Below are 27,911 nucleotides of genomic sequence, written 5' to 3' on the forward strand. Positions count from 1 at the left end.
GGGGAGCCTCGGTTAAGGAAAAAGGAAGACGTCAGAAGCGCCATTTTGGAAGGTGGCATCATCGGAACAGATGTGATGGAGGCAGAGGAACTAAGAGAATGGGATGCACTCCTTACAGGAAGCAGGATGTGAGGAGCTGTAGGGTGAGGGTGTGGTCGAGGCAGCTGTGGGAGTCAGTGGGCTTGTAATGAATATTGGTGGACAGTCTGTCACCAGAAATGGAGATAGAGAGATCAAGGAAGGGAAGGGAAGTGTCAGAGATGATCCATGTGAAGGTTGTTTTGTTTGCCTACATAACAAGGGCGACTATATTTCAAAAGTAGTTCTTTGGTTATAAAGCACTTTGATAAGGTGCTATATAAATGCAAGTTCTTTTTCTTCCTCTCTGCTGTGTCTCCAGAGCACTGACCCATGCTGGTTTTGGTGTACTTGCTCCAACAGGCCTTTCTTCATCTGTAAGGCCAGACAATAAAAGTTGGAAGGCTCTTTGACTGTGGGAAAGCATCACAGTTGAGCACAGGCTCAATCACTGGACATACACTAACAATTGAACCTGGGACCTTGGTCTGTATGGTTTAGGCCTATGGTGCATATACCCACTGAATCATGAGGAAGAAGGAGCCAATGATTCGTCTTTAACTGAAGATAAAGATCTCATAATTCAATGGTAAGTCATCAGAGGCCTTAGAATTGGTCGATTAAAGACCTCTTAAGACCTGTTAACTAATCTGTGCTTCATTTTTAAAACAATAATTTAAAGCATTGTTCTCAGAAAGGTAAATCCATATTGGCTGGATGACATCATGCAGATGGTACAAATTAATTATATATTTTGTCATGATGCTTTGCAGCTGAATACAACACACTCCCTTAAAAAGCATGTTATTTAGTTAAAGTGAGGAGTTTTTCTTTTATGAAGAAAACACTTCAAGGGATCATCCCTCTCTCCAGAAATGAGTAGTCACCATTCTTTGAAGCACCATGGCGAAGATGAAGAGTCAGCAACATTAATAATAATAACAGAAAATATTAAATAAGACCAGGGGACAAAAATTTGCCATGTGTGCAAAATGGGCATAATGGGTGACCACTTGCATGCCAGTCTGTGCCAGCCTAAGGCCAGAATCATATTGAAATGGTCAATATTTGGGGGAAGATAACCCTGTGCTTACGTGTACTGAAATTGTATGTTACTGGACTCAAAGTATCCCTGAAGAGGTCAATCAGACCCACTGACTCTGCCTTGTGACCGACCAAAATGGAGAAGGTTCATTCGGGAAGGCACTGAGCACATCGAGAGACTTCGTTGGGAACACACAAAGATGAAGTCAAGGTGTTGGAGAGGGCTCACAAACCTCCCAACAACTCATCTACCCAACTCTCCAAGCACCACCTGTTCCACGTGTGGTAGAGCCTGCAGTTTGTGCATTGGACCTATCAGCTAAGCTCCCTCTAAGCTGCGTGCCCGCACGGCCACGCACCAGTCCATCAAATGCTGCGTATTTGATTATTAACGCCGCTCACATGGCATGTGAATAGTATTCTGCTGCTCTGGCAATCCCTGCTTCGTCAAGCTGTGATGCCACTCATGGCTGGATTTCCATTGGTGTTTGATTCCACTCGATGTGGTCAGCCAGGCCATATGGCAATAGCTGATTGATTGGCAGCTCACCCAATAAGAGTGCAGGAAGAGAGAGAGAGCTCTGGAAGCAGGAAATGGTGGAGAAAAGGAGCTGCCATCTGAGGAGTTTGTCTGGCTTGCTGCAAACTGGTGAGTAGTTTCTGAGGTACCCAGAGTTCTGTGGGCGCAAATATTTGTCTCTGAGGCACAATTTTGGGACTGACTGATGTTATCCTAGCAGAAATGCGCTGCTCACATTGGCTGGTAAGGATCCAGTGTGGACCAGGAACACAATGATTTAGAGAATCAGCTGTGCTTGGGAAAGCCAGCAAGTAGGAGGGTTTGGGAAGGAAGTGGTGATTCAGGACTCTCCCGACTCGCTGCCTCTCCTGCTTCACCACTTCCTTCCCGCTCGCCACTTCCCTCCCAAACCCTCCCACTCGCCACCTCTCCTGCCTCACCATTCTTGCTGACCCTCCTGCTCATCACTTCCCTCCCACGGCAAGCAGGAGGGTCAGCGAGTTTGGAAAGGCAGTGAGTGGGAGGGTTCAGGAGGGAAGTGGCTAGGCAGCAGGCAGGAGGGAAATGGCAAGAGGGAAAGGCAGTGAGTGGGAGGGAAGCAGGAAGTGGAAGAGGTGGCAAGTCGGAGAGGTGCTGAGTCGGGAGGGAAGTGGCAAGGTGGCAAGCAGGAGGGAAACAGCAAGCAGGAGGGTTGGTGATGTGAGAAAAGCAGCAAGCAGAAAGGCTTGGGAGGGAAGTGGCGAGTCGGGAGAGGCAGTGAACCGGAGACGGGAAGTGGCAAGCAGGAGATAAGTTATTAAGAGTTCCTTAGTTATCAAGTGTTGGTAATTTCAAGCATAAAGTATAAAACTTATTTTAGTTCATGCATTAGTACTAATAAAATATTTTGTTTCCTATGACAAGTAAATGGATAATTTTGTTTTATCCCTCAAAGGAATAGATACATGTGATTGAGTACAGAACTTGAGTATTGCTCGAAAAAGAGACATTTTTGTCGAAGCTTTGCTGAAAAAAGAGACATCTTTTGTCAAAGCTTTTTGTCTTGCACTGATCAGGACAATTCATAAGAATGCAAATCCAAGGGAGACAACAAATTAATACTGTATGAGAAGAGAATGCAATTGGTTGGCAAGTGGACTCTGATTGGTAGAGGTGTTGCCATGGAGAATGCACCAGTTGATGGTGACTGGCAGTTAACTGCCAAACATTGTTTGAAATTTAAACCAGGCAGCTTGACTCTGATTGGTCAAGGCATTGCCCTGAAGAATGAACCAACAAATGGCTGTCACCTATTTTCTTTAGCTGAAACAGGCATAATGTGTGTACATGTTCTTTCTATCTGCAAAGAACAGGGCCCTGTGTATCAATATATGTAGCTTCCAGTACATGCACATGCATCACACTGTGAGCCTGACTGACAATCTTAAATTGGTTGTCAGTGTAATTCCTAGCACACTGAGGATTATTTATCAAATGTTGTCCAATCGCGGAAGCACATCTAATGTTGGATACTGTGTTTTGAGTTTTGCAAGCACAGGCTGGTTGAGTACAGTCTGTACCTTGCCTGTTGCAAACAGCAGAAGGAACATGCTGTTTGATATGATCCGCCAGTCTTTGGGATGTACAGCCTACATACCTAGTGTTAAGACGTGGCAGGTGGTGTGTGCCAGGCGGACCAAATCCACAAGGGAAACTTGGCCACACTATCACAATGGTTTTGCAATTTGTATTTATTACAAGAAGATTTGTGTATGGAAATCAGAAGTAATGAGTCCACTAACACCTTTAGCAATTTTAAAAACTAAATTAAAACATTTATTAACAAAAGAAAAGATTTCAAACACATACGTAAGATTACAGTTACTTAATACTATAACAAATCCCAAAATTCCTAATTAACCTGATTCCCAACCACATACCCACTTTAAGGCAACAGTCCAAAATAGATTTTAAATTTAAATAGGCAAGGCAACAAGTTTATCACAGCACCCATGCGACAGTGGAAATCCAAAGGCTATCCTCCACCGTTGGTTACTGGATACAGCAGACTTTTGCTAATGTGGCTGGGGGCTTCCCGAAGGCTGCTTTACACGGTCCTCTTAGATCTTACATGGCCCACAACATAGTCTTCCATTCTCTTTATGTATGTTTCCCTCTCTTTAATCTGTAAATTTCATTGTTATATATGTTTTTGGAATTGCTTTTCCCATAATACAAAAATTTTTCATGTAGCCAATATGGTCAGTACCTTTGGGAAAAATAAACACAGTGCTTGGCCTTGCTTATCTCATTAGTTGTAAAGATCTCACAATTCAAAGGAAGATGGTTGTGGTTGTTGGAGGTCAGTTATCTCAGCTCCAGGACATCACTGCAGGAGTTCCACAGGGTAGTGTCCTAGGTCCAACCATCTTCAGCTGCTTCATCAATGACCTTCCTTCCCCAGCAAACACTTCCAGGGCAGGTACAGCACGGGGTTAGATACAGAGTAAAACTCCCTCTACACCGTCCCCATCAAACACTCCCAGGGCAGGTACAGCACGGGGTTAGATACAGAGTAAAGCTGCCTCTACACTGCCCCCATCAAACACTTCCAGGATAGGTACAGCATGGGGTTAGATACTGAGTAAAGTTCCCTCTACACTGTCCCCATCAAACACTCCCAGGACAGGTACAGCACAGGGCTAGATACAAAGTAAAGTTCCCTCTACACTGTCCCCATCAAACACTCCCAGGACAGGTACAGCACAGGGCTAGATACAAAGTAAAGTTCCCTCTACACTGTCCCCATCAAACACTCCCAGGACAGGTACAGCACGGGGTTAGATACAGAGTAAAGCTGCCTCTACACTGTCCCCATCAAACACTTCCAGGACAGGTACAGCATGGGGTTAGATACTGAGTAAAGTTCCCTCTACACTGTCCCCATCAAACACTCCCAGGACAGGTACAGCACAGGGCTAGATACAAAGTAAAGTTCCCTCTACACTGTCCCCATCAAACAGTCCCAGGGCAGGTACAGCACAGGGTTAGACACCGAGTAAAGCTGCCTCTACAATGTCCCCATCAAACACTCCCAGGACAGGTTCAGCACAGGGTTAGATGCAGATTAAATCTCCCTCTACACTGTACCATCAAAAATTCCTAGGACAGGTACAGCATGGGGTTAGATACAAAGTAAAGCTCCCTCTACACCGTCCCCATCAAACACTCCCAGGACAGGTACGGCACGGGGTTAGATACAGAGTAAAGCTCCCTCTACACTGTCCCCATTAAACACTCCCAGGACAGGTACGGCACGGGGTTAGATACAGAGTAAAGCTCCCTCTACACCGTCCCCATCAATCAGTCCCAGGGCAGGTACAGCACAGCGTTAGATGTCGAGTAAAACTCCTCTACACCGTCCCCATCAAACAGACAGATTCAGCATGGGGTTAGATACAGAGTAAAGCTCCCTCTACACTGTCCGTACAAACACTTCCAGGGCAGGTACAACACCGGGTGAGATACAAAGCAAAGTTCCTTCTACACTGTACCATCAAAAACTCCTAGGACAGGTACAGTACGGGGTTAGATACCGAGTAAAGCTCCCTCGACACCTTCCCCATCAAACACTCCCAGGACAGGTACAGCATGGGGTTAGATACAGAGTAAAAGTCCCTCTACACCGTCCCCATCAAACACTCCCAGGACAGGTACAGCACGAGGTTAGATACAGAGTAAAGCTCCCTTTACATAGTCTCCATCAAACACTTTCAGAACGGGTACAGCACGGGGTTAGATACAGATTACACTGTCCTACCAAACACCTCATGGCCTTGCCCCAACCCATCTTTGCTACCACCTATCACCTTTGTTCCCTTAGTTCTCTGACTCTGAGCTTTTTGTGCATCATTCCCCTTTTGCCCATTACTGGTGGCACAGCCTTCATTTGCCTCAGTCTTATTCTATAGATCTCCCTGGCTAAACCCATTCCCCATTGCATTTCTCTCCCCTCCTTTTCAAACCTTCTCAAAATCCATCTTTTCATTCAAGCTTTTTGTTATCCCTACTAATTTCTTTTTCCATGTCTTAGCATCTGCTCTTATACTCCTTCCATCTGTTTGATCTGTTTTTTCTACCCCCATGAAACATTATTGATCATGGGTGGGTGTGGTGTTTTGTAGCTCAGTCGAACAGGATGTTAAGGGACCATATGGGGGTGGGTGTGTGTGAGTGTGGTGAAGAGATGAGGAATTACACTGTAATACTTTAAAATGATACAAGTCACAAAAGGTGAACTTGTACATCAAAATAAGTAGAAAAGGAGATAATTGTAGGGAAAATGTCAGAAGCTTTTACTGTAACACCTCAAATATTTCCACCTTGTACATGTGTTATGATCCTGTTAGGGGCCATTAATGTTTAAAATAGAAATCTGAATACCCAGAAATTAACCGACAGAATTACGCCACAAGATTTCACGTTTTTTAACAAGAACAAACTTTATTGTATATATAAAGAGAAATTAAACAAAGCAAACACCACTAACTTAACACTATAGCTTATAAAGACTTATGCTATAAACTCAGTTCTACATTTTACTTCCCCACAAGAGTTCCATTATCTTATGAAATCTTGAAGGCTCAATCACTTTTCCTGGGACCAACTCAAAAGGTATGCCCCAGCCCTCCAACATGTACATTAATTCTCCTTAGTATTCCAGCCAATCCTCAAGGTACAAATTACATGGGGATCCTTGGCTAAGCAATCCTCCAATTTTCTTTGAAGACCTCACATCTGTGGATTCTTCAGCTGCTTGTCCTAACTTTGGACATACATTGACTGCTTTTTCCCAATCTGCTCCTACAGCTTCTGTACAGCTCTTTCCAAGCTATTCAAACAGACTTCTTTCTGCCACAAGGCTCTGTGAGGACCACTGCAGATTTCTTTCATTAGCTGCAAGCTAAAGCAAATCTTCCAGCAGCTTTTCCCTCAAAATATCCAAACTGAACTGTCTGCTTCTGTCAGCAAACACACACAGGTAAGTTAAACAAAAGAAACTTCTAAGACTCCACCCTGAATCACTATCTCAATGGCAATATGGCAAGCTTTGGGATGATTCAAACAGAAATGCAGACAAATTGTTTATCTTCAATACAACTCTTTGACTCTACAACCCATAAGAATAATTTATATTGCTAATGGATGTGATTGCCCTCTCTCCAGACCCCCTGGCTCCACCACAAACTTAGAGATAAATCATTCATTGTTCAAGTTTTTCTACCATCAACTCTGACCTAAAATTCCTAAAACTAAAAGTTATTAAATTGCAAGAGTTTTTTCTTGTTGCTGAATATTAAATTACGATATTCATCAGTGAAAATAAGTATACTGCATTATCTTTGCAGAGCGCTCTGGTCAGTTCAATTGTTGTGTGGCAGTGTGGAGAGTTGACAATAGTTTACACTTTGCAGCCAGCAGAGGACACCATCATCCTTTGGTACAGTCTTGAAATGTTCAGCCACAACATGGGACCAAAGTGTGTGGAAAACAGCAAGCTGTCCATTCACAGTTTTCTAATAGGCTGCTCATATGCCCCTGGTGGGTTACGGAAATTTTTTCCCATATTTCAGGGATCTTCCTGCCTCATCCCTTACAAGAATATAAGTAATAGGAGGAGGACTAGGCCATATGGCCCTTCGAGCATCCTTCGACATTCAATGAGATCATGAGTGGTCTTCCAACTCAACTCCATTTTCCCACCCTATCCCAATATCCCTTAATTCCCAAGTGTCCAAAAATCTATCAGTCTCAGTTTTGAATGTACTCCAACTCAGTGTCCACAGTTCTCAGGGGTAGAGAATTCCAAAGATTCACAACTCTCACCGAAGAAATATCTCATCTCGGTTTGAAATGGCCGACCCTTTATCCTGAGATATGACCCCTAGTTCTAACTCTCTAGCCAGGGGAAAACAGCACCCCAGCATCCACCTTATCAAGCCCTCTCAAAACTTTATACATTACAATGAGATCACCTCTCATTCTTCTGAACACCAGAGATCCATTCTACTCTATCTCCTCAAAGGACAGCCCTGTTATCCCAAGAATCAATCGAGTGAACCTTCGTTGCAGCCCCGCCAAGCCAAGTATATCCTTCCTTAGCTAAGAGACTGCAATTCAAACATGAAAATGTGTAAGAATATCCTATGGATATCTTTCGCTCTGATTTTCAACCGTTCCTGTGGGAAATGCCTGGCTTCATCCAATGCATTGCTTCATTGTCAATTTTATCCGTGACTGACAGCAGACGTTGGTCAACACTCATTTATCAATGGTGAACGTCTGACATCAGTCATGGTCAAAAGGATTCCTCTGGGTGAGTTCCAAAGACTGACAAGTCTGGTGCCCTCCGACACACCCAAGGAAATTCTCAGGATCTGGAGTGAGCACTATACTGAAGTGGCATCTGATTGAACTCAGGTTATACTAGGAATCCATCTGCTCAAAAGTTCGGTAAAGCTGGCAAAGAGGTAGGCTGAGCAGAGAGAATGGGTGGAATTTTCTGCTCTGGAGACTAAGGACGGAACTTTCCAGTCCTCCCCCACAGTGAGTTTAATGGCGGCGGGGTGGGGAAACAATGTGGCAGGAGTTCAAGAATTGGCTTCCCGCCGGTGTAAAATGATGGCAGGATCTTCTGCTCCTGCCTGCCATGGCGGGTTGCAATTCCCGCCAAAGGCTGACATGAAACTGATTTGCATCCCGCTAATGGGATGCAGATGAAGGCATGACTGGAATCGCCCCCCCCCCCAACCCCCCCACCCACACCCAATCGTCCGCACCGCCAGTGGGAAACCACACTGGTCTAGAACACGTCTGGACCAACATGGTGTGTAAATGTCAGCACTTACCTGAAGAAGATCTGGGGCAGCTCACAGAGACGAGGAGAAGATGGAGGCCCCCAGCGACCACACTGTGGAACACCATGTGCAGCACTGGGTGGGTGGATCTTCTCTGCGCAACAGCTTCCAGGAGGTGGGTGTTCTCGGCACAGCAGGTTCTCCTAGGGTTTGGAGCTTCAAGCTGCAAGCGGAAGGCTGCAGGAGGTACTGGTGGGCGGCAAAGGTGTGTGCTGGGGGGATGGAATAGATGGGGAGGAGAGGAATGAAAGGGTAGGGTGGGTGTGCAGGCCTGGGGGTGGGGTGGGGAAGGTTGGGGGTGCTAGGGGAAAGAGAGAGATTCAGCGGGGGTCGTGCAATGTGTGAGCTATGTCATGAAGAGATTAATGTGTATAATGTTGTTGGAAATTATTTTTTAAAATAGAATTCTAGTGGGGGTCTGTGTCTATGTGTGTGTCTGTGTGTGTCTTAATTGGATTAAAGCCAGCTAGTCTGAGTGTTTTGGTGTATAGTAATTTTGAGATGTTAATTGGGTGAACAGTAAGGAGAACAGTAAGGTAAAGTGTTCATTTGCATTTGTTGAATAAACCATTCAAGATTGGGGGCAAAATCTTGCACCTAGCTAGAAGAAGCCAAACAACGTGTTTATTTTTTCAGCTTACTAATAAAATTGGTGCTATGAAAGGGGTTTTATTGTTAGAAGAACTGAAGTTCAAAAGACCTAGTGATACAATGGAAAATTTACATTCAAAGGGAAAGCTAGATATATATTGGGATAGGGTGGGAAAATGGAGTTGAGATGGAAGACCGCTCATGATCTCATTGAATGTCGAAGGATGCTCGAAGGGCCTTATGGCCTAGTCCTCCTCCTATTACTTATATTCTTGTAAGGGATGAGGCAGGAAGATCCTTAAAATATGGGAAAAAATTTCCGTAACCCTGCAGGGGCATGAGATGGACAACTGAAGGAGAACCCCAGCATGTACAATGGTAGGGCCTTAGCATAGAAGAACAGGTGAAGGGCAAAGGCTCAGTGTGTGCGGGAGACTTCTTGTACATGGCTCATAAGGGCCCTGGCAAAGACCTTTGCCTCCTTGCACATGCTTGATTCCGAGGGACATGGAGTGTCCCTCTGAAGATAATGGGGGCAGGGGGCGCACAGACTTAAGGACTATCACAAATAAACCACATCAGTCATGATTAAAGTACAAGTGAACTATATTTACAAAAGTGTGATATGCGTAACAATCATAGTGCACCCGTGCAACCACTTCCAGAACTTCTTAATTTTTCTTTCCCTACCACTTCTTCTAAGTGCTCCCCCAACATCCACAGCAGGGGTGAAGGTAGCTGACCCATTTACCCAGTTGCCTTGGATGACCTTGGCAGCCGTCCTTGGGAGATCCAAAGCCTGGAGGGCCTCAGCTTACTTTGGTTGTCCTGCTGTGGGACAGCTGCTCCCTCTGCGGTCGCAGAGGACTAAGCTGAGGAGGTCACAGGCAAAGGGGGTTTGAAGGTGCCAGACAACCTCAGAGAGTCCTGAGTGGAGGTCCCAGTGGTATCTAACTGCCGCTCCTCCTCCCTTTGGGTGCCCTAAGGCTCCTGCCTGACTCCTTGAGGGGAAGAGGCACCTGGAGGGAGGTTGAGGAGCCTCATCCCCTTCTTGTGTAGCCACTGCAGAAGCTCACCCATGGCTACAGCGATGGAGCGCAGGTCTGCGTACATCTCCAGCAGAATCTGCTGGACCAGGTTCTCCATGGAGTCCACCACCCTCCCCATGGAGACCATGTTTTATTTTATATTCATTTACAGGATGTGGGCTTCGCTGGCTGGGCCAGCATTTATTGCCCACCCCTAATTGCCCTTGAGAAGGTCGTGGTGAGCTGCCTTCTTGAACCGCTGCAGTCTGTGTGGTGTAGGTACACCCACAGTGCTATTAGGAAGGAGTTCCAGGATTTTGACCCATTGACAGTGAAGGAACGGCGATATATTTCCAAGTCAGGATGGTGAGTGCTTGGAAAGGAACTTGCAGGTGGTGTGTTCCCATTTACCTGCCCTTGTCCTTCTAAATGGTAGTGGTCATGGATTTAGAAGATGCTGTTGAAGGAGCCTTGGTGAATTCCTGCAGTACATCTTGTAGATGGTACACACTGCTGCTACTGTGCGTCGGTGGTGGAGGGGGTTAATATTTGTGGGTGTGGTGCCAATCAAGCGGACTGCTTTGTCCTGGATGGTGTTGAGCTTCTTGAGTGTTGTGGGAGCTGCACTCATCCAGGCAAGTGGGGAGTATTCCATCACACTCCTGACTTGTGCCTTGTAGATGGTGGACAGGCTTTGGGGAGTCAGAAGGTGGGTGACTCATCGCACGATTCCTAGCCTCTGACCTGCTCTTGTAGCCATAGTGTTTATATGGCTAGTTCAGTACAGTTTCTATTCAATGATAACCCCAGGATGTTGATAGTGGGGGATTCAGTGATGGTAATGCCATTGAACATCAAGGGACGATGGCTGGATTCTATCTTGTTGGAGATGGTCATTTCCTGGCACTTGTGTGGCATGAATGTTACTTGCCACTTGTCAGCCCAAGCCTGGATATTGTCCAGGTCTTGCTGCATTTGGACATGGACCGCTTCAGTATCTGAGGAGTCGCGAATGGTGCTGAACATCGTGGAATCATCAGTGAACATCCCCACTTCTGATCTTATGATGGAAGGAAGGTCATTGATGAAGCAGTTGAAGATGGTTGGGCCAAGGACACTATCCTGAGGAACTCCTGCAGTGATGCCCTGGAGCTGAGATGACTGACCTGCAACAACCACAACCATCTTCTTTTGTGCTAGGTATGACTCCAACCAGCAGAGGGTTTTACCCCTGATTCCCATTGACTCCAGTTTTGCTCGGGCTGCCTGATGCCACACTCAGTCAAATGCAGCCTTGATATCAAGGGCAGTCACTCTCACCTCACCTCGGGAGTTCAGCTCTTTTGTCCATGTTTGAACCAAGGCTGTAATGAGGTCAGGAGCTGAGTGGCCCTAGCGGAACCCAAACTGGACGTCAGTGAGCAGGTTATTGATAAGCAAGTGCCGCTTGATAGCACTGTTGATGATTCCTTCCATGACTTTACTGATGATTGAGAGTAGACTGATGGGGGCAGTACTTAGTCAGGTTGGATTTGTCCTGCTTTTTGTGTACAGCACATACCTGGGCAATTTTCCACATTGCCTGGTAGATGCCAGTGTCGTAGCTGCACTGGAACAGCTTGGCTAGGGGCACGCCAAGCTCTGGAGCACAAGTCTTCAGTACTATTGCCGGAATATTGTCAGGGCCTATAGCCTTTGCAGTGTCCAGTGCCTTCAGCCATTTCTTGATATCACGTGGAGTGAATCGAATTGGCTGAAGACTGGCATCTGTGATGCTGGGAACCTCCGGAGGAGGCCAAGATGGATCATCCACTCAGCACTTCTGACTGAAGATTGTAGCAAATGCTTCAGCCTTATCTTTTGCACTGATGTGCTGGGCTCCCCCATCATTGAGGATGGGGATATTTGTGGAGTCTCCTCCTCCAGTGAGTTGTTTAATTGCCCATCACCATTCACGACTGGAGGTAGCAGGACTGCAGAGCTTAGATCTGATCCATTGGTTGTGGAATCACTTTAGCTCTGACTGTCACTTGCCGCTTATGCTGTTTGGCACACAAGTAGCCCTGTTTTATAGCTTCACCAGGTTGACACCTCATTTTTAGGTATGCCTGGTGCTGCTCCTGGCATGCCCTCCTGCATTCTTCATTGAACCAGGGTTGATCCCCTGACTTGATGGTAATGGTAGAGTGGGGAATATGCCGGGCCATGAGGTTACAGATTGTGTTCGAGTACAATTCTACTGCTGATGGCCCACAGTGCCTCATGGATGCCCGGTCTTGAGTAGCTAGATCTGTTTGAAATCTATCCCATTTAGCACAGTGCTAGTGCCACACAACACGATGGAAGGTATCCTCAATGCAAAGGCAGGACTTCGTCTCCACAAGGACTGTCTGATGGTCATTCTTACTGATACTGTCATGGACAGGTCATCCGCGGCAGGCAAGTTGGTGAAGATGAGGTCAAGTATGTTTTTCCCTCCTGTTGTTACCCTCACCACCTGCCACACACCCAGCCTAGCAGCTTTGTCCTTTAGAACTCGGCCAGCTCGGTCAATAGTGGCGCTACCGAGCCACTCTTGCTGATGGACATTGAAGTCCCCCACCCAGGGTACATTCTGCGCCCTTGCCACCCTCAGTGCTTCCTCCAAGTGGTGTTCAACATGGAGGAGCACAGATTCATCAGCTGAGGGAGGGCTGTACTTGGTAATCAGCGGGAGGTTTCTTTGCCCATGTTTGACCTGATGCCATGAGATTTCATGGGGTCCGGAGTCGATGTTCAGGACTCCCAGGGCAACTCCCTCCTGACTCTATACCACTGTGCTGCCACCTCTGCTGGATCTGTCCTGCTGGTGGGACAGGATATACCCAGGGGTGGTGATGGTGGAGTCTGGGTTCTGTGAGTATGACTATGTCAGGCTGTTGCTTGACTAGTCTGTGAGACAGCTCTCCCAATTTTGGCACTAGCCCCCAGATATTAGTAAGGAGGACTTTGCAGGGTCGACAGGGCTGAGATTGCCGTTGTCGTTTCCAGTGCCTGGGTCGTTGCCAGGTGGTCCCTCCAGTTTCATTCCTTTTTTGTGACTTTGTAGCTGTTTGTTACAACAGAGTGGCTTGCTCGGCTATTTCAGAGGGCATTTAAGAGTGAACCACATTGCTGTGGGTCTGTACGCCAGACCGGGTAATTTCCTTCCCTGAAGGACATTAGTGAACCAGATGGGTTTTTACAAAAATCGACAATGGTTTCAGGGTCATCATTAGACTTTTAATTCCAGACTTTTATTGAATTCGAATTCCACCATCTGCCATGGCAGGATTTGAACCCAGGTCCCCAGAGCATTATCCTGGGTCCTTGGATTACTAGTCCAGTGACAGTACCACTATGCCATCACCAACCACAGGTTGGCATCACTTCAGCCAGTAAGCGGACGGACTTCTATGCTTCGCATGCCACCCTGTTGCAGGCCTCCGACATCTCTTGCTGACTCTCCAGCATCTCTTGGAAGGCCAATTCCAGGCGCTCATCATCGGGCGCGAACTTCGCACCCCTCCAAGTGCCGGTGAGCTTGGCTGACCCTGCCTCCTCCTGCTGTGGAGACATGTCTGTGAAATGACCACCAGAATGTGAAACCCTTCCTAAACTAGAACTAATACCCCCTGAGGTGTGTGTCTCTGGGCTGGTGGTGTCTGCTGTGATGCCTCTATAGGTGTACTTTCTTCATCAGTCATGTCCTCGCTCTGCTCCAAGCTTCTCCGAGTGCTGGGCAGGGCTTCCTCACTTTCGGGCCTTGCCCTCTTCCTGGTGGCCCCTGTCATGAGAGAGGAGAGAGCTGCATGAGCTGCCTCCAACATGGAGGCATCCCTGACCCTGAGTTTTCTATGACATGCAGGGATCCTTACTGGATGGAGGCTGCAAGCCAATCTCTCCACCTCCGATGGATCTGTCCTGCTCCACTCCTGCTAGCTAGGCTGCCCGCTCCTCGAAGGCAATCAGTTCTTTCAATTGTAGCCGACCTCCTCCCGTCTTCTCCCTCTCTCTCCGATTTATGGCTTAACTTCTCCTGCGCAAAGAGAGGAGATGGGGTTGAAAGAAATCGGGTTTCATGTGTCTTTCCCATGCTTCCTGTCATACAAATAACCCACTGGATTGTGTGCCCTGTCTTGATGCACTGCAGGTTGTCCAGAAGGGTTCTGGGCCAGCACCCTCCAGAGCAGTGAGCCCAGGCAAATATAAGGATAAGGCTCAGAGAAGCATGTCATAAGCAGCGCTTGCTGGTACCCTCAATGCCTTCAGCATGCCAATGGTCTGCTCAATCAAGGAATATGTACATTGTGGCTCATTCCACGATCTCTTAAGGGAGCTCTTAAGGCCACACGTGTGCAGTCGATGGCACCCTGCACCTATGGGAGCTGGAGATTGTGGTAAATCCCACCTCTGGCAGCCTGGCTGGCTTTATCCAGGGAGCACTGGACATAGAGAAAAAAACAAAAAACTACTGCGGATGCTGGAAATCCAAAACAAAAACAGAATTACCTGGAAAAACTCAGCAGGTCTGGCAGCATCGGCGGAGAAGAAAAGAGTTCACGTTTCGAGTCCTCATGACCCTTCTGCTGAAGGGTCATGAGGGGTCATGAGGACTCGAAACGTGAACTCTTTTCTTCACCGCTGATGCTGCCAGACCTGCTGAGTTTTTCCAGGTAATTCTGTTTTAGCACTGGACATAACTGTGTGTCTTACTATAAAGGGCATCTGTGACCTTTCGGACGCATTTATGAGTGGAAGGTTGTGATATTCTGCAAAGGTCCCCAGTGGAGCCCTGGAACAAGCCACTCACAAAAAAGTTGAGTGTGGCAGTCACTGTTATAGCCACTGGCAATGGATGGCCTCCCAGTCCGTGTGCATCAGATCCTTCTGAAGAATGTGGCAGATGTGAGCCACCACATCCCTTGACAAGTGAAGGCATCTATGGCACAGTCTCTCACTCATTTGGATGTATGATTGGTGTCTTTGGTACACCCTGGGTGGCACCAAACACTCCGTGGAATTTGTCATTCTTCCTCAGTTTCTGGGTCTTCATGGGGCCCCGCTGACCCATGTTCCTCAGGGTGAGTCTCTTCCCTTTGCCCTGCCTGACTGTGACGGGCCCTTCTTCTCCTCCTCAGTTCCATGAGAGCCATGAAAAAGGCAGCATTACCTGCTGCCTCCTTGTCTCTGCAGGAAAATTGAACAGAGATATGAGTGAACATAACCCTGCAATGATCACCTTCCAACACCAAGCTAGGGAGTCATTGTGAAGCCCTTGGGCTGCCCTCATCCCAGGCATTCCATCCCTAGATCTTCCCTTGCAGCTGTCACACAGCCTTAAGAATCACTGGGAGTTGAACCTCCTCCCCCCACTTTCCCAAACACCCCAGGCATGACAGCCCTTTCACAAAGGGGGTTGGATCTGGATGAGCACAGCCAGGCACTATGAGCCTTAGTCAGGACACTGTCAGGCTGCCTCCTTTGGAGTAGACTAGAGCCCAGCCTTGCACTAATGTAATGACTGAAATCATTTAGGCATGTAAAGCCTGAACCTCTCAGCTGCGGTATGTAACGGTTTTTGGAGCTTATTGCATATGCACTTTAGTTGTTGCCCCTTTACAGTTCGTTCCTTGTGATCTTTGCGCATTCCTGTGAGAGGGACAAATGGTCATTCAAACTCCATCAACATTTGGCCCCAAGCCATAATGGATTCTCACAAGAATGCGCGTTAAGGTGTCCAAATGTTTAATTGGCATTTGAGTATTCCTAACATGTCTCAGCTGAGCCTTGATCTCTATGTCCTGAAGTCAAAATTATTAGGATGCTCCTTCAATTGGCCCAAGAGGTGTCAGCTGTGGCTCAGTTCATAGCACCCTCGCCTTTGAATCAGAGGGTTGTGGGTTCATGTCCCACTCCCGGAAACCAAGAACTGTGATTGTACTCGAAAGAGTTGCAATCTGTGACTGTTGATAACTTGAAAGAGTTTCAATTGGCCCAAGAGGTGTCAGCTGTGGCTCAGTTCATAGCACCCTCGCCTTTGAATCAGAGGGTTGTGGGTTCATGTCCCACTCCCAGAAACCAAGAACTGTGATTGTACTTGAAAGAGTTGCAATTTGTGACTGTTGGAGGTGTCAGCTGTGGCTCAGTTCATAGCACCCTCGCCTTTGAATCAGAGGGTTGTGGGTTCATGTCCCACTCCCGGAAACCAAGAACTGTGATTGTACTCGAAAGAGTTGCAATCTGTGACTGTTGATAACTCGAAAGAGTTTCAATTGGCCCAAAAGTGCAACAGTCAACTACTCCCACAAGCTCTCAGACCCCTCCCCTGGCGATTTTTTCCTGGGTTATTTTTCAACTGTGTCATTCCATCGGCTGTCAAAATGGTGCCGCTCTGGTTCTATAATGAGTTCAACTTCCACCACGCATAGCTCCAGGATTGCCTTTGTTTTCTGGCCCCACTTCAACAGTGTACACTGCCCCAAGGCTGTATCACATTTATGCCCCTCCTTCCTCTTCACCCCCCGCTAATCATGTGTCTCTGTCCACCCCTTTTTCTTTATATGGTTTCTGGCAAATTCACACCTCTTTGGTATATTACTGCCACCTACTGTATCAGAGGAAGAATTGCAATGCAAATAAAAAAAACTAAAGTCTATGCACTAAACCTGTAAAATATAAAAAAGACAACATGACTTTATAAATATCCCAATATCCAAATCTAATGCTAAATTACTAGTCACCGTATCACACTGTAGACCCTTCTATTGTAAACTAGACCGCATAGCTCCCCTTTCAGCTGCATACTTAGTATTGTGTAATAAAACACGATCCACCAATTGCAGGAATCCTTCCCCAGAAAAAAACACACCAAAATACCCAACTTTTGTATGTTATTCAATAAATGAAAAAACATTCAAAAAATAAAATGCTGTCTGGATGCAGAAAAACAAGATTGGATAGAGACCAATGCTGATCTGTCTAGCCCTTCCCTCCTGTATTCCTTTAAACCAACCCATCCCCCTCTCCTCCCCCCTCCTCTCCCCCGCTTCCTCTCCCCACTACTCCTCCTCTCCCCTCCTCCTCCTCCTCCCCTCCTCCTCCCCCTCCCTCCTCCTACTCCCCCTCCTCTCCCCCTCCTCCCTCCTCCTCCCCCTCAGCCCTCTCCTCCCTCTCCCCTCCTCCCTCCCCCACCTCTCCCCCCTCTCCTCTCCCCCTCCCTCTCCCCCTCTCCTCCCTCCCCCTCTTTTCTCCCCCCTTCCCCCCCTCTCTCCTCCTCCCCCCTCCTCTCCCCTGCTCCTCCCCACTCCTCCTCCTCCCCACTCCCCCACTTCTCCTCCCCGCTTCTCTTCCTCTCCCCCTCCTCATTCCCCCCTCTGCCCCCTCCTCCTCCTCCTCCCCCTCTCCCCCTCCCCCCTCTCCTACCTCCCTTCCCCTCCCCTCTCTCCCTCCCCCTCCTCCCCCTCTCCTCCCCACTCCCCTGCCTCCTCCTCCTCTCCTTCCCCATTCCTCCTCCCCCTCCTCTCCCTCACCCCTCCCCTTCACCCTTCCCCCCTCCACATCCCCCCTCCGCTTTCCCACTCCCCTTCCCCCGTCCCATTTGCACCTCCTCCTCCCTCCACCTCCTCCCCCCTACTCTCCTCTCTCTCTCCCTCCTCCTCCCCCCTCTCCTCTCCTCCCCATTCTCGCCTCCCCCTCCCCTTCACCCTCCCCCCATCACTTCCCCCTCCCCTCCTCTTCCCTTCCCCCCTCCCCACTCCCCTTCCCCCACTCCTCTGCTTCCCCCCCTCCCCTTCTGCTCTCCCATCTGCCCCCTCCTCCTCCTTCCCCATCCTCCTCCCCCCTCTATTCTACTCCCTCTCCCCCTCCCTCCCTCTCTCCCCTCTCCCCTCCCCCTCCTCTCCCCCTCCCTCTCTCCTCCCTCCCTCCCCCACTCTCCTCCCTCCCTACCCTCCTCTCCTCCCACCCTACCCTCCTCTCCTCCCACCCTCTCCCCTCTTCCTCCTCCCCCCTCCTCTCCCCTCTCCTCCCCCCTTTTCCCTTCCCCTCCCCCTCCCCACTTCACTCCCACCCTCCCCCCTTACCCCATCCCCCCTCCTATCTCCCTCTTCCCCCTTCCTCTCCCTGCCCCGCTTCCCCCTTTCTCCCCCTCCTCCTCCCCCCTTCTTCCCCTGCTCCTCTCCTCCCCCTCCCCGTCCCCATCCCCCCTCCCCTCCCCCTTCCCTTCCCACCCTCTCCTCCGCTTCCTCCCCTTCCCCCCTCCCCTTTGCCCCCTCCTCCCCTCCTCTCCTCCTCTCCCCTCTCCTCTTCCCCTTCCCTCCCTCCCCCTCCTCTCCCCCTCCATCCCCCCCTCTCCCCCTCCCTCCCCCTCTCCTCCCTCCCTCCCCCCTCCCCCTCGCCTCCCTCCCCTCCCCCTCACCTCCCTCCTCTCCCCTTCCCCCCTTCCCCCCTTCCCCACCTTCCCCCTCCTCTTCCCCCTCCTCCTCCTCCCCCTCTTCCTCCTCTCCCCCCTCCCCCCTCTCCCCCTCTCCTCCCTCTCCCCCTCTCCTCCCTCTCCCCTCTCCCCCTCTCCTCTCTTCCTCTACCCATCTCCTCCCTCCCTCTCCTCCCTTCCTCTCCCCCTCTCCTCCCTCCCTCTCCTGTCTACCCCTCTCCTCCTTCCCTCTCCCCTCCACTCCCCTCTCTTCCTCCTCCCCCTCTTCATCCCTTCTCCCCCCTCCCCTTCCCCCCTCCCCTTCCCCCCTCCCCCCTCTCCCCTCTCTCCCTTCTCCTCTCCCCTCTCCTCTCCCCCTCCCTCTCCCCCTCCCTCTCCCCCCTCCCCCTCTCCCCCCACCTCCCTCTCCCCCCTCCCTCTCTCCCCCCTTCCCCACCTTCCCCCTCCCTTCCCCTCTTCCCCCTCCTCCTCCCTCGCTTCCTCCTCTCCCCCCTCCCCCCTCCCCCCTCTCCCCCTCTCCCCCCTCTCCCCTCTCCCCCTCTCCTCCCTTCCTCTACCCCTCTCCTCCCTCCCTCTCCCCCATCCCCACCCTCCTCTTCCCCCTCTCTTCCTCCTCCCCCTCTTCCTCCCTTCTCTTCCCTTCCCCTCTCCCCCTCCCCCTCCTCCCCTCTCCCCTCCCCCCTCTCTCCCTTCTCCTCTCCCCCCTCCCTCTCCCCCCTCCCCCTCTCCTCTCCTCCCTCCCCCCCCACCCCCGGCACCGTGGTACAGGAAGCCATTCAAGCTGGTGGAGCAAAAAGGAATGTAATATTAGTAGGGGATAGTATAGGGAGGAGGATTGACACTGTTCTCTGCAGCAAAGAGTGAGAATCCAGAAGGCTGTGTTGCCTGCCTGGTATCTGGGTTTGGGACATCTGCTCAGGGCTGGAGAGGAACTTGCAGTGGGGAGGGGGAGGATCTAATTGTTGTAGTCCATGTAGATACCAATGACATGGGTAGAGCTTGGAAAGAGGCTCTGCATAGAGTGAGGAGCTAGGCACTAAATCGAAAAGCAGAACCTCAAAGGTAATCTCTGGGTTATTACCTGAGCCATATGCAAATTAGCATTGGAAAAATAAGATTAGAGAGATGAATGTATGGCTCAAAGACTGGTGTGGGAGAAGTGGGTTCTGGTTCATGGGGCATTGGCCCCAGTATTGGGGAAAGTGGGATCTATACTGTTTGGACTGTTTACACCTGAACCATGCTGGGACTGGAGTTCTAGCTAGCCACATAACTAGGGAAGTTGAGAGGGTTTTAAGCTAATTAGTGGGGGTAAGGGATCAAATTTGGGAAGGTGTGGTTAAACCAAAGAGTAGAGACAAGGCAAGAGAGAAGGGTATTAATATGGGAAATGAAAAACAATGTGACAGGAATGGATAGAGACTACAAATCTAAGAGTAAAACAGCAGTCATGGCTAGAGGTTACAAAAATAATGTGTGTAGCATTTAAAACAAAACAGATGAACTGTTAGTGCAAATAGAAATAAGTATGATCTGATAGCCATTACAGAGACACGGTTGTAGGATGACAGATTGGGACCTGAATGTTGAAGGGTATGTGACTTTTAGGAAGGACAGAAAGCTAAGAAAATTTGGGGGTTGGGGGGATGCGGGTAGTGGCTCTGCTAATTTAATGATGGTATTAGTGCATTAGAGAGGGATGACCTAAGTTCAGGAAACCAGGCTGTAGAAGTGGTGTGGGTTGAGATGAGAAATAAGGCAAGAAGTCACTTGTGGGAGTGTTGTACAGGCTTGCTAATTCTAATATATGGTAGGATAGAGTATAAGGAAGAGATTTTTTTTGGATTTCCAGCATCCGCAATAGTTTTTGTTTTTATATAAGGAAGAGATGATGGGAGCTCCATTAATATGATAAGGTAATGAACTAGACCTGTATTGTGCAATGAGATAAGATTAATTGATAACCTCATAATGAAGGTGCCCCTGGATAGCAGCAATCATAATATGATTGAATTTCATATTCAGTTTGAGGGAGAGAAGAGTGGGTCCAAGACTAGTATTTTAAACTTAAATAAGGGCAGTTATGTGGGAATGAAAGCAGAGCTAGCTAAAGTGAACTGCCAAATGAGGTTAAGGGATATATCATACAAATGCAGTGGCAGACATTTTAAAGGGATATTTTGGAATACATTCATTCCAATAAGAGAAAAATTCCATGGGGAGGTTAAAGACAGTATCAAACTTAAAGAAAAAAAACTGCACAAAGACAGGTGGCAGATCAGAAGATTTGACAGAATATAAGAACAGCAAAGAATGACAAAGATTACTGAGGAGGGAAACATTGGATTACGAGAGAATGCTAGTTAGAAATATAAAGACAGATACTAAGTGTTTCTATAGATACTTAAATAAGAAAGGAGTTAACAAAGTGAGTGTTCATCCTATAGAAAGTGAGGCTGGGGAATTAATAATGGAAAATAAAGAGATGGCAGATGAATTAAACAGGTATTTTGCATGGGTCTTCACTATGGAGGATAACAATAACTTCCCAATTTACAGTTATTTCTGGGATTCGGAAGGGAGGGACAAACTCTGGGATAATTGCAATCAGCAGGGAAGTGTTACTTAGCAAATTGTTGGAGCTGCGAGCTGACAAATCCTCACGTCCTGATGGACTTCATCCTAGGATCTTAAAAAGATGTGGCTAGTGAAATAGTTGATGCATTGGTTTTAATTTCCCACCACCCTTCTTCCACCCGTGCCGCCTCAGCTGTTGAATCAGTGCTCCTCCATGTTGAACCCAATTGGAGGAAGCACAGGGTGGCAAGGGTTCAGAATGTACACTGGGTGGGGGACTTCAATGTCCATCACCAAGGGTAGCTTGATAGCACCACGACTGATCGGGCTGTCCGAGTCCTAACTGACATAGCTGCTAGACTGGGTCTACAGCAGGTGCTAAGGGAACCAACAAGAGGGAAAAAGATACTTGACCTCATCCTCACCAACCTACCTGCCGCAGATGCATCTGTCCATGACGGTATCGGTAGGAGTGAGCACCACACAGTCATTGTGGAGACGAAGTTCTGCCTTCACATTGAGGACACATTCCATCGTTTTGTGTGGCACTACCACCCTGCTAAATGGGATAGGTTTCGAACAGATCTCGCAACTCAAAACAGGGCATCCATGAGGTGTTGTTGGCTATCAGCAGCAGCAGAATTGTACTCGAACACAATCTGTAACCTCATGGCCCGGCATATCCCCCAATCTACCATTACCATCAAGCCAGGGGATCAACTCTGGCTCAATGAAGAATGCAGGAGGGCATGCCAGAAGCAACCAGGCATACCTAAAAATGAGGTGTCAACCTGGTGAAGCGATAACACAGGGCTACTTGCGTACCAAGCAGCATAAGCAGCAAGTGATAGACAGGGCTAAGTGATTCCACAATGAACGGATCAGATCTAAGCTCTGCAGTCCTGCCACATCCAGTCGTGAATGGTGGTGGTCAATTAAACAACTTACTGGAGGAGGAGGCTCCACAATTATCCCCATTCTCAGTGATGGAGGAGCCCAGTACAACAGTGCAAAAGATAAGGCTGAAGCATTCGCAAGACTCTTCAGCCAGAAGTGCCAAGTGGATGATCCATCTTGGCCTGTTCCGGAGGTCCCCAGCCTTCAGCCAATTCAATTCACTCCACGTGATATCAAGAAACGGCTATCGGCACTGGATACTGCAAAGGCTATGGGCCCTGACAATATTCTGGCAATAGTACTGAAGACTTGTGCTCCAGAACTTGCTGTGCCCCTAGCCAAGCTGTTCCAGCACAGCTACAACACTGGCATCTATCCGGCCATCTGGAAAATTGCCCAGGTATGTGCTGTACACAAAAAGCAGGACAATCCAACCCAGCCAATTACTGCCCCATCAGTCGACTCTCTATCATCAGTAAAATGACGGAAGGGGTCAGCAACAGTGCTATCAAGCGGCACTTGCTTAGCAATAACTATGCCGCGCGGACGGATGGCCCATGATGAGGGACCATCCAGGACAGGTACAGCACGGGGTTAAATACAGAGTAAAGCTCCCTCTACACTGTCCCCATCAAACACTCCCAGGACAGGTACAGCACGGGGTTAGATACAGAGTAAAGCTCCCTCTACACTGTCCCATCAAACACTCCCAGGACAGGTACAGCACGGGGTTAGATACAGAGTAAAGCTCCCTCTACACTGTCCCATCAAACACTCCCAGGGCAGGTACAGCACGGGGTTTGATACAGAGTAAAGCTCCCTCTACACCGTCCCCATCAAATTCTCCCAGGACAGGTACAGCACGGGGTGAGATACAGAGTAAAGCTCCCTCTACACCGTCCCCATCAAATTCTCCCAGGACAGGTACAGCACGGGGTGAGATACAGAGTAAAGCTCCCTCTACACCGTCCCCATCAAACACTCCCAGGACAGGTACAGAACGGGATTAGATACAGAGTAAAGCTCCCACCACACCGTCCCCATCAAACACTCCCAGGACAGGTACAGCACAGGGTTAGATACAGAGTAAATCTCCCTCTACACTGTCCCCATCAAACACTCCCAGGACAGGTACAGCACGGGGTTAGATACAGAGTAAAGCTGCCTCTACACTGTCCCCATCAAACACTCCCAGGACAGGTACAGCACGGGGTTAGATACAGAGTAAAGCTCCCTCTACACCGTCCCCATCAAACACTCCCAGGACAGGTACGGCACGGGGTTAGATACAGAGTAAAGCTCCCTCTATACTGTCCCCATCAAACACTCCCAGGACAGGTACAGCACAGGGTTAGATACAGAGTAAAGGTCCCTCCTCCGTATCTCCATGCTACATTCCCAAGGTAGGTACAGCACGGGGTTAGAGTACAGCTTCCTTGACACTGTCCTATTAATACTCCAAGCGCAAATATAGCCTGGGTTAGATACAGAGTAACAAGATGTACTGCAGCAACTAACCAAGCCTCCTTCTACAGCACTTTCCAAACCTGCGACCTCTATTATCTAGAAGGGCAAGGGCAGCAGACACATGGGAACACCACCACCTCGAAGTCACACACAATCCTGACTTGGAAATATACCGGCCGTTCCTTCACTGTCGCTGGGTCAAAACCCTGGAACTCCCTTTCTAACAGCGCTGTGGGTGTACTTACACAACAGCAACAGTTCAAGAAGGCAGCTCACCACCACCTTTTCAAGGGCAATTAGGGGTCAGCAACAAAGCTAGCCTTGCCAGCGACACTCTCATCCCATGAAAGATTAAAAAAGATATTGTTGAGCAGGTTAGATACAGAGTTAAACTTTGTCTCATCTGTGTCACAGTATCCCAGCATAACACCCTGCATTTTTCACACTAACCAGTCATGTAGGGGGAGGGAAAATGAGTGGACTTGTTTGCATGGGTTAGACCCCCATCTCTGCTCAATGCCCTGATTTGTTTGATGCTGCTGTCAGTGCATGTTGGGTAATTATGGCCATTAAATTAGCATGACCACGATTTCCTGGTAAGTGTGGCTTACCACTGTCAGTGCAAACTCAGATGGTCACTCTAGAACTTGCCATCACCCAAACTCAGTGTGTGAATAAACTAATTGGCAAAGGAAACAGCCTTTCAAGGAACACTTTGCAACCTCTCTGTGAAACTTCCAATTAGTGTCCAACTAAGACAGGTTTCTGCTGTCAGGCCACGCCTGCTGGAAACTGGGTTGAGCTTGTCCTGCCTCAGAGGAGCCTTACCCACAATGAGGGAAGAATTTCCTCCTCAGTCTGGACTAGATTTGAACTACCCCATTGATAGGATAGTGTGTTAACTCATCTGCCAAAACCTTTGCAAATGTGCACTTGATACAAGGAAAGGTCATTGGATGGTGTCCAGGCTTTAGAAACCTATTATTTACCATCGCTCCATTTTTTTCATGGCCTAGTCATTGCATCCTGGTTGAGATCATCTAATTGACTACAAACCAAGAACTGAATCTGAGAAATTACCATTAAAAGCCATGGGGTAACCCCTAGGCTATCGCTTAAGCTGGAAAACTAAACACCAGACTGTGTGCTATGACATACATGACGTGGAGTGTATTACTGATAAACAGTCTGGTAGGTGACATCAAGCTTTGTCAATCACTTCCTGTCAATTCTCCAGTGAGGGTCAGTTTTATTTTTGGATTTCTTTTTTGTTCCTCATAGAAATGCTCCATTTATTTCAGTTTGCAATCGTGTCAGTGGTTTTCTTAAATGCCTCAAGGCGTTAACACTGGCAGTGTTTTATTCAGGAACAACAAAGATCATGTATCAAAGTTTAATAGGACATGCAAACAAATTTCCATTTGCAAAAACGGAAATGTCCAGGACTGCTGTTGTTTGTTTAATATTGCGGTGTGCCGCTTGGTGCAATCGCTGGCTTTTGCGTATCCGCAATATTGCGTACATTCACATTTTCCACTTTTTGTCAGCGGTTACTTTTCTGGGAAGTCCCGGAAACATTCGCAACTTTACAGTAAATCAACCTCAACTTTCTGAGAAATGACCCGTCAATTGCACAGAAGATCCCGCCCACGCTTTCTATCGATTGGCTGGGTGACATTCCTTTGTCTGTCAGTTGTACGCAGTTAATCTATTGTAAGAGGTTCGCTGGCAGCTGAAGAAACAACCCGAACCTTTGCCACTTAACAACTAACACCTCACCCCATATTTAGGACTGGAAGATTTGTAAAATAAAGGAATATAAATGTGACTATGGCAGCGTGACTCAGTGGGTGGCACAATCTCCTGGAAGTCAGAAGTTTGTGGGTTAAAGTCCCACTTAGCGACTCAAAAGGACATCATCCAGGCTTTCCCTCCCAGTGCAATACAGTTGGAGGTGCATTATTTCAGATGAGATGTTAAACTGATTCTCCATCTGCCCTCTCGGGTGGATTTTTACAGCATCTTTTACGATCCTATGGCCAACATTTATCCTTCAGCTGTATTTTAAAAAAAGATCATTATCACATTGCTGTTTGTGGGCGTTTGCTGCGTGCATATTGGCTACCATGTTTCCTACTTTACAGCAGTAACAGCACTTCAAAAATGGCTGTAAACGCTTTGGAATGTGTTGAGGTCATGAAAGGTTTTAAGTTAAAAAAGCAATGATTCATGAGAGTTAATGCTTCAAATTTGAACAAAATGCAAATCAAAAAGGTGTATTGAATTCTACTCCTTTGCTGAAAAACGTATGCAGGGTCTTGTCCTGATACTTTAGTGAGTAATTTCACTGTGTGGTACAATACTAAACCATATGGAGCAGGAATATCCCAGGTGTCTTGCTTGCTCTGTGTTGAGGCAGTAGTTGGGTTGCTAAATTTGGTCTCAACACACCTTGGTGAGGGACGGGGACCCCTGCTGTAAAATTGACGTCAGATGAGAACAGTATTGGGTGCAATGCACCCCCTCCCCTCTCTCCCCCCCCCCCCCACTGTAAAATAACCAGAAGACACTCACTGTCCAGAATCATACTTGATGAGCAGCCATTTGGGGAATATACTGGCAGGTTGCTTGGACCTGCAAAGCTGTATACCAGCATAAGCTGCCACTTTCAGGAAACAAAAAGGAGAAAATTAAGTGTGGGGGGAGGGCAAGGTGGCAGGGAGATCTCCTCTCTGTGCCCGGTAAGTAAAGGGTTTGCTGAATCACTCCTATCCGGGGAGCTAAAGCTAGATGTCTAATTGCTGGGGATGAGTCATTTTCGTGTAACTACTGTTTTCAGCAAAGTGAATAGTTGTTGAATAATTACATTATGAAAATACTTTAATGTATTTGGCAGCATATTTCAATACCTTAGTATTAAAGGATATGGAACCAAGGTTAATGTACAGATCGGCCATGATCTAATTGAATGGCACAACAGGTTCTAGGGGCTGAATGGCCTAAAGGTGACCCTGCACATTGACGGTCCAGTAATTTAGCCACACTGTAAGTCTAATAAGAGGCAAATTCTGTCACTGTATAGATAAAGTGGTTGATCTGCTTATTGCTGTGATATTTTCTCTATGAATGAAGGTATTTAAGACATTGCCAGTCTAAGCATAGAGTGGTGATTAGTCACATTCTGGTGACTGCACTAGAGGCAAGACTAATGTACTGGTTAGAATACCAGGAAAGGGCAGCTTGTCTTACGATGAAAGGCTGGATAGGTTTGGTTTGTATCCACTGGAGTTTAGAAGAGTAAGAGGCGACTTGATTGAAACCTATAAGATCCAGAGGGGACTTGACAGGGTGGATGTGGAGAGAATGTTTCCTCTTGTGGAAGAATCTAGAACTAGGGGTCACTGTTTAAAAATAAGGGGTCGCTCATTTAAGACAGAGATGAGAAGAATTTTTTCTCTTCAAGGGTGATGAGTCTTTGGAACTCTGTTCCTCAAATGGCAGTGGAAGCAGAGTCTTCGAATATTTTTAAGGCAGAGCTAGTTAGATTCTTGATAACCTTTCATCCCCTTGTTTATCAGGGGTAAGCAGGAATGTGGGGTTGAGGTTACATTGAGATCAGCCATGAATGGCAGAGCAGGCTCAAGGGGCCAAGTGGCCTACTCTTGCTCCTATTTCGTATGTTCGTATGTAAAAGCTAATTTACTTTTGAAGAATGCTGATGTACTGTACAATTAACAACACTGGATTTGAATGCTAAATTGATAATTTGTAATGCCTTTCACCCTGTTTAAAAAAATACAATGTGAAATAAGCTTGCTGGCATGTGTTAATTGAACAGCTTTTTAATATATTTGCAATTTGTAGAAAAGACCATCAGATCTATCTCCCTGCTCCCCTCCTCCCTCCCTAGCTCAAATTTTCACTCTCCTCTACTGAAGGCACTGACTTCTTGCTGAGTGACAGTTCCAAAAATGTCGAGTGACTTCCTGTATCTCACCCAAGCAATCATTCTTCATATATGGAGTTGAACAGTAGCTAGCAGCAGGCTGTTTCATAATGAGGGACATCACAGTCAAGCCTGATTCTGTTCCCATCCAATGTCCACACATGGAATTTCCAGTGCAGGTTGATTTCTTTCTCTGTAGCCTAGCAACACAGGGCTGATTGTAAAAGAAAATAACTTGCATTCATATAGTGCTTTTCACAATCTGAGGACATCCTATAGTGCTTTATAGCCAATGAAGTACTTTGGAAGTGTGAAATAAAAACAGAAAGTGCTGGAAAAACTCAGCAGGTCTGACAGCATCTGTGGAGAGAGAAACAGTTAACGTTTTGAGTCCATATGATCCTTCTTCAGAGCT

General features: G+C 47.7%; 1 protein-coding gene across 2 annotated transcripts in view; it reads left to right on the plus strand.

Moving 5' to 3' along the window:
• Positions 1-27,911, plus strand: part of LOC144672768 (signal transducer and activator of transcription 5B-like) — a 186,138-nt gene that overhangs the window by 38,588 nt on the left and 119,639 nt on the right. Inside the window, exon 1 of one of the 2 annotated variants that reach the window (XM_078534748.1) lies at positions 25,863-25,884. The exons of the other annotated variant lie outside the window; for it this stretch is intronic. The gene's annotated coding sequence lies outside the window, so the exon portion shown is untranslated. Of the gene's footprint in view, positions 1-25,862; positions 25,885-27,911 lie in introns of those variants that run through there. 2 annotated transcript variants of the gene reach the window in all.

The sequence above is a fragment of the Cetorhinus maximus genome, chromosome X, assembly GCF_964194155.1.
Source record: "Cetorhinus maximus chromosome X, sCetMax3.hap1.1, whole genome shotgun sequence".
NCBI classification, from domain to species: domain Eukaryota; kingdom Metazoa; phylum Chordata; class Chondrichthyes; order Lamniformes; family Cetorhinidae; genus Cetorhinus; species Cetorhinus maximus.